Below are 12,144 nucleotides of genomic sequence, written 5' to 3'. Positions count from 1 at the left end.
AAATAAACATTGAAAGAAATATGGGGTTTTTTTGGTTTTATTTTATTTTATTTTTTATTTATTTATTTATTTTTTAATATATGAAATTTACTGTCAAATTGGTTTCCATACAACACCCAGTGCTCATCCCAAAAGGTGCCCTCCTCAATACCCATCACCCACCCTGCCCTCCCTCCCACCCCCCATCAATGAAAGAAATATGTTTAAAAAAAGATTATTTCTCTCTCTCTGCCCCTCTCCCCCACTCGCACACACACACTCTCTCTCTGAAAAAAAGAAAAAAAGAAGATACTAGCAAACCAAACAAGGCCATAATTTTATCTAAGGCCTTTTTTTTTTATTTTTTAAGACTTTCTTAATATGTACATTAAAATAGTATCCTAAGCCTAAACACTAAAATTAGAAAAAAAATTTTTTTAATGTTTATTTTCGAGAGAGAGAGAGACAGTTTGAGTGGGCGAGGGGTAGAGAGAGGGAGACACAGAATCCGAAACAGGCTCCAGGCTCTGAGCTGTCAACACGGAGCCCGACGCGGGGCTCGAACCCACGAACTATGAGATCATGACCTAAGCCAAAGTCAGACGCTTAACTGACTGAGCCACCCAGGTGCCCCTAAACACTAAAATTTTAACTTTCAGATTGTAAATCTTATGGAGAGTATAGATCCTGTTCTCATGAAATCTCTGTAATAGTTTAAAAATCAAAATAACAAAACAAGCTCAGTGTTAACAAATGTATGGGTATGAAGATGTGAGATATACATGTAGATATAGATATAGATACAGATACGTAAAATGGAATAACATTCAGCCATGAAAAAGAAAGAAATCCTGTCATTTGCAACAGCATGGATGGACCCAGAGGGCATTAATGGTAAGTAAAAGAGGCCAGATAGAGAAAGACTAATGCTACATGTTATCACTTAAAGTTTTTTTTTTTTTTTTAATGTTTATTTATTTTTGAGAGAGAGAGTGAGACAGAGTGTGAGTGGGGGATGGTCAGAGAGAGGGAGACACAGAATCGGAAGCAGGCTCTAGGCTCTGAGCTCTCGGCAGAGAGCCGACGCGGGGCTCGAACTCATGGACCATGAGATCATGACCTGAGCTGAAGTCAGATGCCCAACCGACTGAGCCATCCAGGCGCCCCTACATGTTATCCCTTAAATGTGGAATCTCAAAAAAAAAAAAAAAAAAAAAGTGAAACTTGTACAAATGGACTAGAAAAGTGGTTGTGAGGGGCTGGAGGGTAGAGAAGATAGGGAGAGGTTGGTAAGAGAGCAGGAACTTTCAGCTCTAAGGTGAATAAGGTCTGAAGATCTGTAGTGTAATGTGGTGACTGTACTTGATAACGCTGTATTGCCTAATTGAAATTTGCTGTGACGGTAGAACTTAAATGTTCTCACCAAAAAGCAAAAACAAAAACAAAAACAAACCCCAACACCCCCCAAAATCAATGACAGATATGTGAGGTGACAGATTTGTTAATTAACTAGATGGAGGGAATCCTTTCACAGTGCATATGTATATGAAATCACCAGGGTGTAACTTTAAATATCTTAGTTTGTCAATGATCTGTTAACTGAAGCCGAAGAAAATCTGAATAGCAAACACCCAGGTTCCTAGAGCATAATTAATGAGGTAACATTAATTAATTAAAAATGGCAACAATTGTTTTTAAAGAATAGCTCTTCCTTAGGTCGAGGTCTACAACAGCTAGTTAGAGTAGCTTTAACTAGTTACCCAGAGGGGCGCCTGGGTGGCTCAGTCGGTGACTTCAGCTCAGGTCACGATCTCGCACTCCGTGAGTTCGAGCCCCGCGTCGGGTTCTGGGCTGATGGCTCAGAGCCTGGAGCCTGCTTCTGATTCTGTGTCTCCCTCTCTCTCTGCCCCTCCCCCGTTCATGCTCTGTCTCTCTCTGTCTCAAAAATAAATAAACGTTAAAAAAAAAAAATTAACTAGTTGCCCAGTGAGAATGGAGTTTTGCTATCTTCATGTACCCTGGGGTTTTGGGAAGATCACTTTCTTTGGGTACAAATATGATGGACTCAGTCACATTTTTTTCTGTGTCCACCTTTGTATAAGTTAGCATTTTACGGGCCACAAGAAAATGTATGGTAGGAAAATTATAAACTGTTTACTTTTTCAACTCAGTTAAAAAAGTGTTTTAAAGTGGTCTGCATAATTAATAATAGTGATTTTATTATTATTACTATAATCATAGCTAACATCTGCCAAGGGCTTGTTATTAGCCAGGCACTGTCGTAAGCACTTTACTTAGATGATCTTCTCATTTACTCTGTCCTGTAACTGTAGAAGGTATTATTATTATTATTCCATTTTATAGAATGAGAAACTGAGGCTCTAGGAAGTTAACTTCCTGTGTTATCTAGTTGTGTGTGGCAGAGCCAGAATTTGCACCTGGATAGTCTGATTCCAGAGCCTGTACCCCTGAGCACGCTACGCCGTACTGCTGCTCACAGACAGGACTATTTACCCTTCTGCTTAAATTTTGAGGCAAGCGATGTCCTAATATGCCATCTGGGCCCTTTTGCAGGAAAAAGACACCACACCAGTGTTTTAATTCGTTTACTAAAGGGAATTGAGTGCTTACAAAATCCCTGGAAAGGCCGGGAGGAATGGGCTCCAGGCTGGGCCTGCAGAAATCATTCCCAGAACCAGACTGCCAACCAGGTCCCTTAGGGGAGGGCATCAGGAGGCCGCCACAGCACTGCTAAGTTCCAGATGACATTGCTAGCTGCAGTTCAAGGGTCAAGAAATTACTATCCCCAAACTGCCCCCAGCACCCACCAACTGGTGACGGTTGTCTCCACCCAACTTATGTCTAAACAGCCATGAGTGACGCTCTGGAGACTGGAAGACTGCTGCAGGAAAATCCAGTGTTTCCATAAATGTGCTTGCCAGCATTAATGCCTAAGCAGCAGAAAGATGGTCCCCGCCTCGTTTCTGCCTTCCAAATCTCATAGAAGAACATCTGATGGATGGACCCTATTTCACATGGGGAAACAACTGTAAAGGAGTCTGGGAAATGTACTTTTTCATTTACCAAAAGGAAGTAATAAAGGATGCTGAAGGTTAATACACAAACTAATATCTGCTAGGGTAGGGGCATTTGGGTGGCTCAATCGGTAGAGCATGTGACTCTTGATATCAGGGTTGTGAGTTCAAGCCCCATGTTGGGCATATACATATATATATATATATATATATATATATATATATATATATATATCTGTTAGGGTAGAATGTGGTGGTTAGCCCTAAAAACGATATTTTATCCGTATGTAAAAACTGTTTCGGGCACAGACTATATTCAGAAATCAGTGCTCTTTGGGGCGCCTGGGTGGCTGAGTCGGTTAAGTGTCCAACTTCGGCTCAGGTCGTGATCCCACGGTTTGTGAGTTCAAGCCCCACATCGGGCTCTGTGCTGACAGCTCAGGGCCTGGAGCCTGCCTCCGATTCTGTGTCTCTTTCTCTTTCTCCCCTTCCCCCGCTCGTGCTGTCTCTCTCTTTCTCTCTCTCTCTCTCTCACTCTCTCTCTCTCTCTCTCTCTCTCAAAAATACATAAAGAATCTAAAAATAATTTTTTTAAGAGAAAAAAAAGAAATCAGCGCTCTTTAAAAGCTACAGAATCAACTTTTGCTTTCCACCATACAGACCCAGTACTGGTTAGTGTGCTGTTAAGTACCTTTGTTGAAATAGTAAAGCTATCACAGGAAGTCCCTTTACTGAGTGTCCTCCTAGCTCACTGGACTGGGTGATAGATGAGCTTTTAGTGTAGGAAGGAATTGTTTTCAAAAATTAATAATTTTGTTCCCCCAACTACAGTTTTCTCCTCAAAGATTTTTGTAAGCCTCGAGGCAGCAATGTTTTGAATGGTTTAAGTTGCCAGAATTCAGACCTCCTCATGAGTGGGTAGTTGATGTGCAATCGCTTTACTAATTTAAATATATTTGAACGGTTCTTCTTTCTCTGGTGGTGTTTTCAGGATATTCATTTAAAAATTATTTCAGGGGCGCCTGGGTGGCTCAGTCGGTTGAGCGTCCGACTTTGGCTCAGGTCATGATCTCGCAGCTTGTGAGTTCGAGCCCCGCATCGGGCTGTGTGCTGACAGCTCAGAGCCTGGAGCCTGCTTCGGATTCTGTGTCTCCCTCTCTCTGCCCCCCTTCCCTGCTCATGCTCTGTCTCTATCTCAAAAATAAATAAAAATATTAAAAAAAAAAATTATTTCAGTTTGTTTCCTTCTTTCTACTGGCCTGTATTTTCTAAATTTTCTGTAATTATATAATACCTTTATAATCAGAAAAAAAAAAAGACATATTACCTTAAAAAGTGATTCCATTACTTTAGGCAAAAATTTTTTGGCAAGAATTCTTAACTGATTGGTTTAGAAAGCATCAAATTCATTTTCCACTGCCTGTGGACACCAAGCCTGACACTCTGTTTGATTAACAAAACTTCATGGTCAATGAAAAACATAATCAAACCGATTAAAAAAAAATTTTTTTTTTTTTTTTGGTAATGAAAAAGGTTTGGAATAGAATAAAAACTGAACATTTTATAACATTGTTACAACTGATATTACAAATTATGGTACACTCAGGGAACCCCGCGGGGCAGGAAAAAAAAATTGTGTTACACTCTGGTATAATCGGGCAAATTGAGTAAGTTACAAAAGATCTGGTGACTGTAGCAGGGCTTTCTGAACATATTTTTTTCCCCCACTTCCCGCAACCATACAGTTTTCCAGAAATGTTGCGTTTTTCAAGTTGAATCTTTAAAGCTCTTCTGTGTGGTTTTCTTGCAAATCATATTAGGCCACTTGGAGGCAAAGGGTAACAAGACATGTGTTGCTGTTTTAGCATCTCATCTGCTGGCCTGCCTTCGAACAGCTGTTGTCTAAAGAAGTTTATTTTATTGTCACAGTTAAAAAGTGTGTCTGCTTTCAATTTGCCATAATACATTTTAATATCAGAGCTCTCTTCTTGCAGATTTGAATATTAAGGTTTCCGTTAGAAATACAAATTTATTTATTTCCATTAATTAATCATCTGTGCCGATTATCTATTTTTACGTGCTCAAAAGTGATACCTGATAAGGGCTGCCATGTAATTTATTTCAATAAGTATCTTTTAAGGACCTTAGCAGATGTTTCTGTCTCTTATAATGTAAAAGTACATTGTAAATAGCTATTTGCTCTCTCTACAGGACAAACCTTCATATACAGAGTGTTTTTGACTTGGAACCTTCCCTTTTTTACTCCACTCAATTGACTTAGCAGGGTTTCAAGAGCAGCGTTCATAAATTTGCAGGTATGAACAATTTTAATTCTTGATATTGTATCTAACTTAAATATATAGACAGAAAGTAGAATTTCATAACTATAGATTTTATATGTCAGAGGATGGATTTATTGCTTGAAAAGTCACTGTATAAAACATTCAGCATTCTGATTTTCTTGGCCGGGTCTCCCTGTTCACTTATTGCTAAATTTTTAATCCATTGCCTCTCTTGTGTATGTATACCTTCCATTCTGCCTTAATCAAAGATTCATATTATATTAGAGCTGGAGATTATGTAGGCCCATCCCTTCAATTTGCAGAGAAGGAAATGAAGCCTAGAAAGGCGAAGGTAGAGTCCACGGACACAGAGCCAATTGAGTAGTAGAGCTAGTGTCAGATCTCTCAGCTCTTCCCCCGACACTTGGGCAGGAGTATAGCTCAGAAACTACATCCCGCAGCTTTGGAGTCACTGTCTGGGTTAATACCCTTTTCTGTGGGGAGAATAATACCACCTACCTGATGGGTTGTTGTGTGTGAGGATTAAAGAAGACAATATATTGTGCTTCTGCTATTATTGTCTGTGGCCCTTTTTACTTCCCGTTGGGTTGACCCCTTCACTGCTTCTTGAAACTCCACACCTTGGCTCACGGTTGCAATGCTGTCCTGATTCTCCCTGTAATTCTCTGTGACACTGGCTTCTCTTCCCCATCTTACTCCACAGACGAGGGCAGCCCTCCAGGCTCTCATCTCAGCCCATGTTTCCTGTGAGCCCCTCCATCCCTGTTTGCCGAGATCTTCCACTTCTGTCTTCAAGTCTGACTTACCCCCTGAGCTTCAGATCGGCATTTCCAGTGGCCCCATGGCTGTCGCTTCCCGATTTCCCATTCACCTCAAACATGATGAACTTAAAACCAAAGCCATTCCTTTTCCCGTAAATAAGTTCTTCGTCCTGACTTCCTAATTTCTGTTAGTGATACTACCAAACCCCCAGGCTTTAAGAATCCCCACGTTCTCGGGGCACCTGGGTGGCTCAGTCGGTTAAGCAGCTGACTTCGGCTCAGGTCATGATCTCACGGTCCGTGAGTTCGACCCCCGCGTCGGGCTCTGTGCTGACAGCTCAGAGCCTGGATCCTGTTTCAGATTCTGTGTCTCCCTCTCTCTGACCCTCCCCCATTCATGCTCTGTCTCTCTCTGTCTCAAAAATAAATAAAGGTTAAAAAAAAAAAATTTAAAAGAATCCCCACGTTCTCTTGATAGCTTTCTAGCCTTCCACAGCCAATGACAAATTGTGGTACCCTCTGGTACAATCTGGCAAATTGAATAAGTTACAAAATATCTGGGTGGCTGCAGTGAACATTTGTAGTAGGATTTTTCAATCAGCCATCAAGACCCGTGGATTTATTTCCCATTGAAGCATTTTTCATCTTTTCCTTCCTTCCCATTCCTGCCATCATCACGGTGTTCAAGCCATTAACCAGATCCACAGTTGCCAATAAAGTAGCTGTTCTTTCACTTGGAAATGGCTGGGTTCTTTTTCTCTCTCTCCCCCAGAAATACAGCCTCTTGACTTTCCATGCTTGTTCATTTAGCACATGCATCTTGACTTAAGTACAGACACAGAATATCCTTACTCTGAGAACTTCCAAAATATCTTAATCTTGAATTACAACCTAGATCTGGCTAAATGTAAGACTCATGCTTAATATTTCACCCATATGTTTGACAAACTTTAAAATTTTTTATTTTTGAATATATTTTTAATACTCAAACCTCAAAATATTTAAAAGCTTACCATATAAAATCTCCCTCCCATTCTTGTTTCCTGTCTCCCAGATCCCATTTGCACTCCAACTGGCAACCACTGTTCTACGTTTCTTGTTAATCTGTTTAGAATCTCTGCTTATTTTTTTCCCGTGTGTGTGTGTGTGTGTGTGTATACATACATAACTATGCTTTTTACAAAACTTAACTATGTGTCATAGCCATCTTTCCATATAGCTATCCCTTATTCGTGGATATTTTTCTAACCCTTCACTGTCACAGTTGGTTCTTCAGTGAATAACCATATACATGTGTCTTTCTGATTATGTACCAGTGGCCCCGTAGCATAAATCCCCAGAAGTGAAATTGCTTGGTCAGAAAAGATACGCATTCGTAATTTTGAGAGCTATTGCCAAACTGACCTCCAAGGGGTCATACTAATTTACATTCCCACCAGTAATGATTGAGGGTACCTGTTTTCCCACATTTTTATAAATATTATCACATTTTTGGATTGGATTGCTGCCTTGAGAGGGGAAAAAATGATACATCGGTGTGGTTTTAATGTGCATTTATATTTTATAACCAAGGTTAAATATACTTTTCATATGATAAGGGACATTCATATTTCTTTTCCTGGGGACTGTCCTTTGTCTCATTTTGTCTCATGGTTATTGTTCTTTTACTTGCCAATTTCTTAGAAGCTTGGTGTGTATTGAGATGACCCTTTTCTCTGATAGACTCTTTTACCATGTTGTCATATGCCTTATGCCTTTGCTTGTGGTATTTTTTTATTATGATTTTTTTTTCTATTCATGTTTCATCTTTATGTAATCAAATGTATCAATCTTTTATTTAAAAAAAATTTTGCCCGGGGGGGGGGGGGGGGGAGCACCTGGGTGGCTCAGTCAATTAAGCGTCCAACTCTCAGTTTCGGCTCAGGTCATGATTTCGTGGTTTCATGGGTTTGAGCCCTGCGTTGGGCTCTGCGCTGACAGTAGAGAGCCTGCTTGAGATTCTCTCTCTTCTTCTCTCTCTACCTCTCCCCCACTCATGCTATCTCTGTCTCTCAAAATAAATAAATGAAACTTAATAAAAAATTTTTTTTACCAGTCTTTATGGCTTTTGTATTTTGAGTCAGAGGCCCTTCCCACTGTGTAGTCTTCCATATTTTCTCTTAGAACTTTTATGGCTTTGTTTTCACACTTAAATGTTTGATCCATATGGAATTTATCCTTGTATGAGATGGGAATTGTAAATCCACTTTAATTTTTTTTTCTGGAAATCTAAAATTGCCCCAGTGCCATTTATTAAATTGCTCAGTTTTTTATGACAGGCTTATCGTCTATTAAATTCCCACCTGAAGTAGGGTGTATGTCTGGATTTTTTTAATTTTTAAAGATTTTATTCTTTTACTAATCTCCACACCCAATGTGGGGCTCGAACTCACAGCCCCGAGATCCAGAGTCGCACTCTACCGACTGAGCCAGCCAGTTACTCTGGAGTTCCAAATATACTCCACTGGTCTTTTGCTTTATCTCCCTCACCACAGTTTTCTTTACCGAGGAAGTATAATATAATTGAATAGATGTTGGTGCTAACTCCTTCTCTTTATTCTTTTTTTGTAATGTTTATTTATTTTTGAGAGAGAGACAGAGCGTGAGTGGGGCAAGGGCAGAGAGAGAGGGAGACACAGAATCTGAAGCAGGCTCCAGGTTCTGAGCTGTCAGCACAGAGCCTGATGCGGGGCTTGAACCCACAAACTGTGAGAGCATGACCTGAGCTAAAGTTGGATGCTTAAACCAACTGAGCCACCCAGGCACCCCCTCTTTGTTCTTCTTTTTTCAGAATTTTAACTAGCTATTCCTGTGTGTTTATTTTTCCATAAAACTTTAGCATCAACTTGCATTGATCTTAAACTAACCTGCTGGTGTTTTTATGATGCTCATGTTATTATAAAATGTCTTAGGAAGAACTGACATCTTAACATGTCGAATCTTCCAATTCAAAAGGCTTGGCTTTCGATAGTCTTCTTTTGTGTCCCTGTGTTTTCTTCATATTATGAGTCTTGTGCACTTCTTGTTAAATTTATTCCTAGTATTTCGTATTTTTGATGCTATTGTAAATGGGAGTCTTTTATTCCATTATATCTCTTACCTAATGTGGGTGTCTTTTTGTATATGTGAAAGTTAGTGATTTCTAATATTAATTTTATAATCTCTTTCCCTTCTACTTGTTTTTGATCATTTTACAGTTGAGACTGTTGTATTTCCCAGGTATACAGTAATAATATCTGCAAATAATGATAATTTTACCTCCTACTTGCCAGTGGTCCTTTCTCTAGTTTCTTTCTCAAGTTAAATGCCTTGGCTAACACCTTCAGAACAGTGTTAAATAATAGTGGTATTAGTGGGTATCCTTGTTCTTTTGCTGGCTTTACTGGAACGTTCTATTCAGATGCTAGGTTTTAGACTGAAACAGATAGATATATTTTATCACCACAAGCTTTTACTGAGTACAGATTATGGACCAGATGCTGTACCATAAAATAGAGATTTAAAAAAAAAAAAAGAAAATGAGGGGGCACCTGGGTGGCTCAGTCAGTTGAGTGTCTGACTTCCGCTCAGGTCATGGTCTTACAGCTCGGGGGTTTGAGCCTCATGTCGGGCTCTGTGCTGACAGCTCAGAGCCTGGAGCCTGCTTTGGATTCTGGGTCTCCCACTCTCTCTCTCTGCCCCTCACCCACTCACGCTCTGTCTCTCAAAAATAAATAAACATTTAAAAAAATTAAAAAGAAAAGAAAATGAGTATGAATCTACCTGGCTTCAAAGAGTTTACAGGGAAAGACAGATACACAAATTAGTGTATTAACTGTATTAACTTCCTTGCTGGTCTCTGCAGCATCTGTGTATCCATCCATGTTATGGATGTCACAACAAAGTTATATAGAGTATACAGTGGAGACACAAAAAAGGGTGATAGCTGATCAGCTTAAGCCCCATGTCAAGATAAAATTCCAAAGAACAAGGTACTAAAACATACTAGCTTAGTTTGCATTGAAATGTTTTCATTAAATTCATTATAAGATGTCCTTGACTTCGGAGGCAACGTATAGGGAAAGTCGCGTGAAGAATCTTTGTTAGTTCAGTAAGGACACTGGTGAGAATATTTATCAAATGCCTCCAATATAACAAACATTAAACTAAGTCCAGGCATACACACAGACATGATCTCTGCTCATATGGATGTTACAGTGTAGCAGGGAAGCACCTTAAGATAGACCAATAGGGGCGCCTGGGTGGCTTGGTCGATTAAGCATCCGACTTCGGCTCAGGTCATGATCTCACGGCCCGTGAGTTCGAGCCCCGCGTCGGGCTCTGTGCTGACAGCTCAGAGCCTGGAGCCTGTTTCCGATTCTGTGTCTCCCTCTCTCTCTGCCCCTCCCCTGTTCATGCTCTGTCTCTCTCTGTCTCAAAAATAAATAAACGTTAAAAAAAAAAAATTTAAAAAAAAAGATAGACCAATACAATCCAGCACTTGCCACGAAGTACATGTATAAGGTACATTGGAGGGAGTGTGGAGGAAGTTGAAATTAACATCAGCCCAGGGAAGTCCAGGAAAGCCCCCAAGGGAGGCTCTGTTTGAGCTGACTCTGAAGGAGGAATGAGAGCTTCTCAGATTGAGAAGGATGGTTTTATTGTAGCACAGGAACAATATGTACAAAAGCTTGGCGGCCTGAAGGGTACTGTGTGTCTGGGAATTGGCATGTAGCTCAAGGATGGGAGGCGAGGTAGGTGGTAGGAGATAAGCATGCCGAGATTGACAGAAGCTGGGTCCCAAAGAGTATTAAATCCATTCATAGAAATAGGGATTTTATCCAGCAGGCAGGAAGGAGCTATTAAAGAATTTTAAGCAGCAGAATCCAGAAAGATAACATACTTCAGGGTGGATTGAAGGGAGAAAGATAAAAGGCAAGGAGACCAATTAGGAAGTTTATTGTATTATTCCAAATATTCTCTATGATGACATTTAGTGTCCTTATATAAGGATTCATGTGACAAATTCCTCCTAGAAGTCAGTGGCAGAAAAATGCTCATTTTTACTGGGGAGGTGATGTGAACACTAGATAAATCATTTGTTTTCCCTGTTGTTTGTTTCTGCCCTGGATTCCGGAACAAATGTTGTTAAATTTAAGTGTATAGAAATCATCTCATTTCCTTTACATGTCTAATTTCTGTTTTCAAATATGTTGTATATATATTTTATTTAAAACTACTTGCAATTGCTTTTAATGGGGTGCCTGGGTGGCTCAGTCGGTTAAGCGGCCGACTTCGGCTCAGGTCATGATCTCGCGGTCCGTGAGTTCAAGCCCCGCGTCGGGCTCTGTGCTGACAGCTCAGAGCCTGGAGCCTGTTTCGGATTCTGTGTCTCCCTCTCTCTGACCCTCCCCCGTTCATGCTTTGTCTCTCTCTGTCTCAAAAATAAAAACGTTAAAAAAAAATTTTTTTTTAAAAGATAGATAATCACTTCAGAAAATGTGGACAAATACAAAGAAAAAATATAAATTCCTGAAATTATGCAGGCTCACCTCTCCCCAAGTGCATTCATCCTAAATCAGGGACACTCAGCCTCTACTACAGCAGAAATATAGAACTCATTACTTTGCAAGGGGGCAAATTCTGTTGTTGAACAGCTTAATCCACTACTTCTCTATTTGTTTTGCCAAACCCGCAGGAGGAAATGTATTTTACATCATGACCCAGTACACACGTATTTGTGATTCTGCGTATTACTCTCTCTCTCTATCTGAAACAAAAAAACTCATGAAAGAATTCTTACTACTTGAAGTAAGCCCTAATATTTTAAATTCTATTCTGTGTTCTTTAAAATCCTAAATTGATTTCAAAACCCACTAATGGATTCAGACAAGCAATATGATAACCGTGGGCTTAGTACTTAACCAAACCTCAGTTTGCTGGCATATAGGTATGAAGGCACTAGATCAGGATACCTGAGCTCAACAAATCCCATTAAGTTCTCATTTTTCAAAAGCTGTTCTTCACATTGAGCTAAACTCTGGCTCC

The 12,144-nt window shown here is 40.0% G+C and overlaps 1 protein-coding gene and 1 long non-coding RNA gene across 3 annotated transcripts in view; both read left to right on the top strand.

Moving 5' to 3' along the window:
• Positions 1–12,144, top strand: part of ZBTB8A (zinc finger and BTB domain containing 8A) — a 69,217-nt gene that overhangs the window by 9,409 nt on the left and 47,664 nt on the right. Inside the window, exon 2 of one of the 2 annotated variants that reach the window (XM_019429888.2) lies at positions 5,226–5,329. The exons of the other annotated variant lie outside the window; for it this stretch is intronic. The gene's annotated coding sequence lies outside the window, so the exon portion shown is untranslated. The remainder of the gene's footprint in view (positions 1–5,225; positions 5,330–12,144) is intronic. 2 annotated transcript variants of the gene reach the window in all.
• Positions 1,957–12,144, top strand: part of LOC128775654 (uncharacterized) — a 69,799-nt gene continuing 59,611 nt past the window's right edge. Inside the window, exon 1 of the long non-coding RNA XR_008420558.1 lies at positions 1,957–3,396. This is a non-coding gene — a long non-coding RNA (uncharacterized LOC128775654). The remainder of the gene's footprint in view (positions 3,397–12,144) is intronic.

This window comes from Panthera pardus, unplaced genomic scaffold (genome assembly GCF_024362965.1).
Source record: "Panthera pardus isolate Hobbes unplaced genomic scaffold, ASM2436296v1 HiC_scaffold_11, whole genome shotgun sequence".
In the NCBI taxonomy this organism is placed as follows: domain Eukaryota; kingdom Metazoa; phylum Chordata; class Mammalia; order Carnivora; family Felidae; genus Panthera; species Panthera pardus.
The sequence above is the reverse complement of the archived record's forward strand: the minus strand, read 5'-3'. Positions and strand labels throughout refer to the sequence as shown.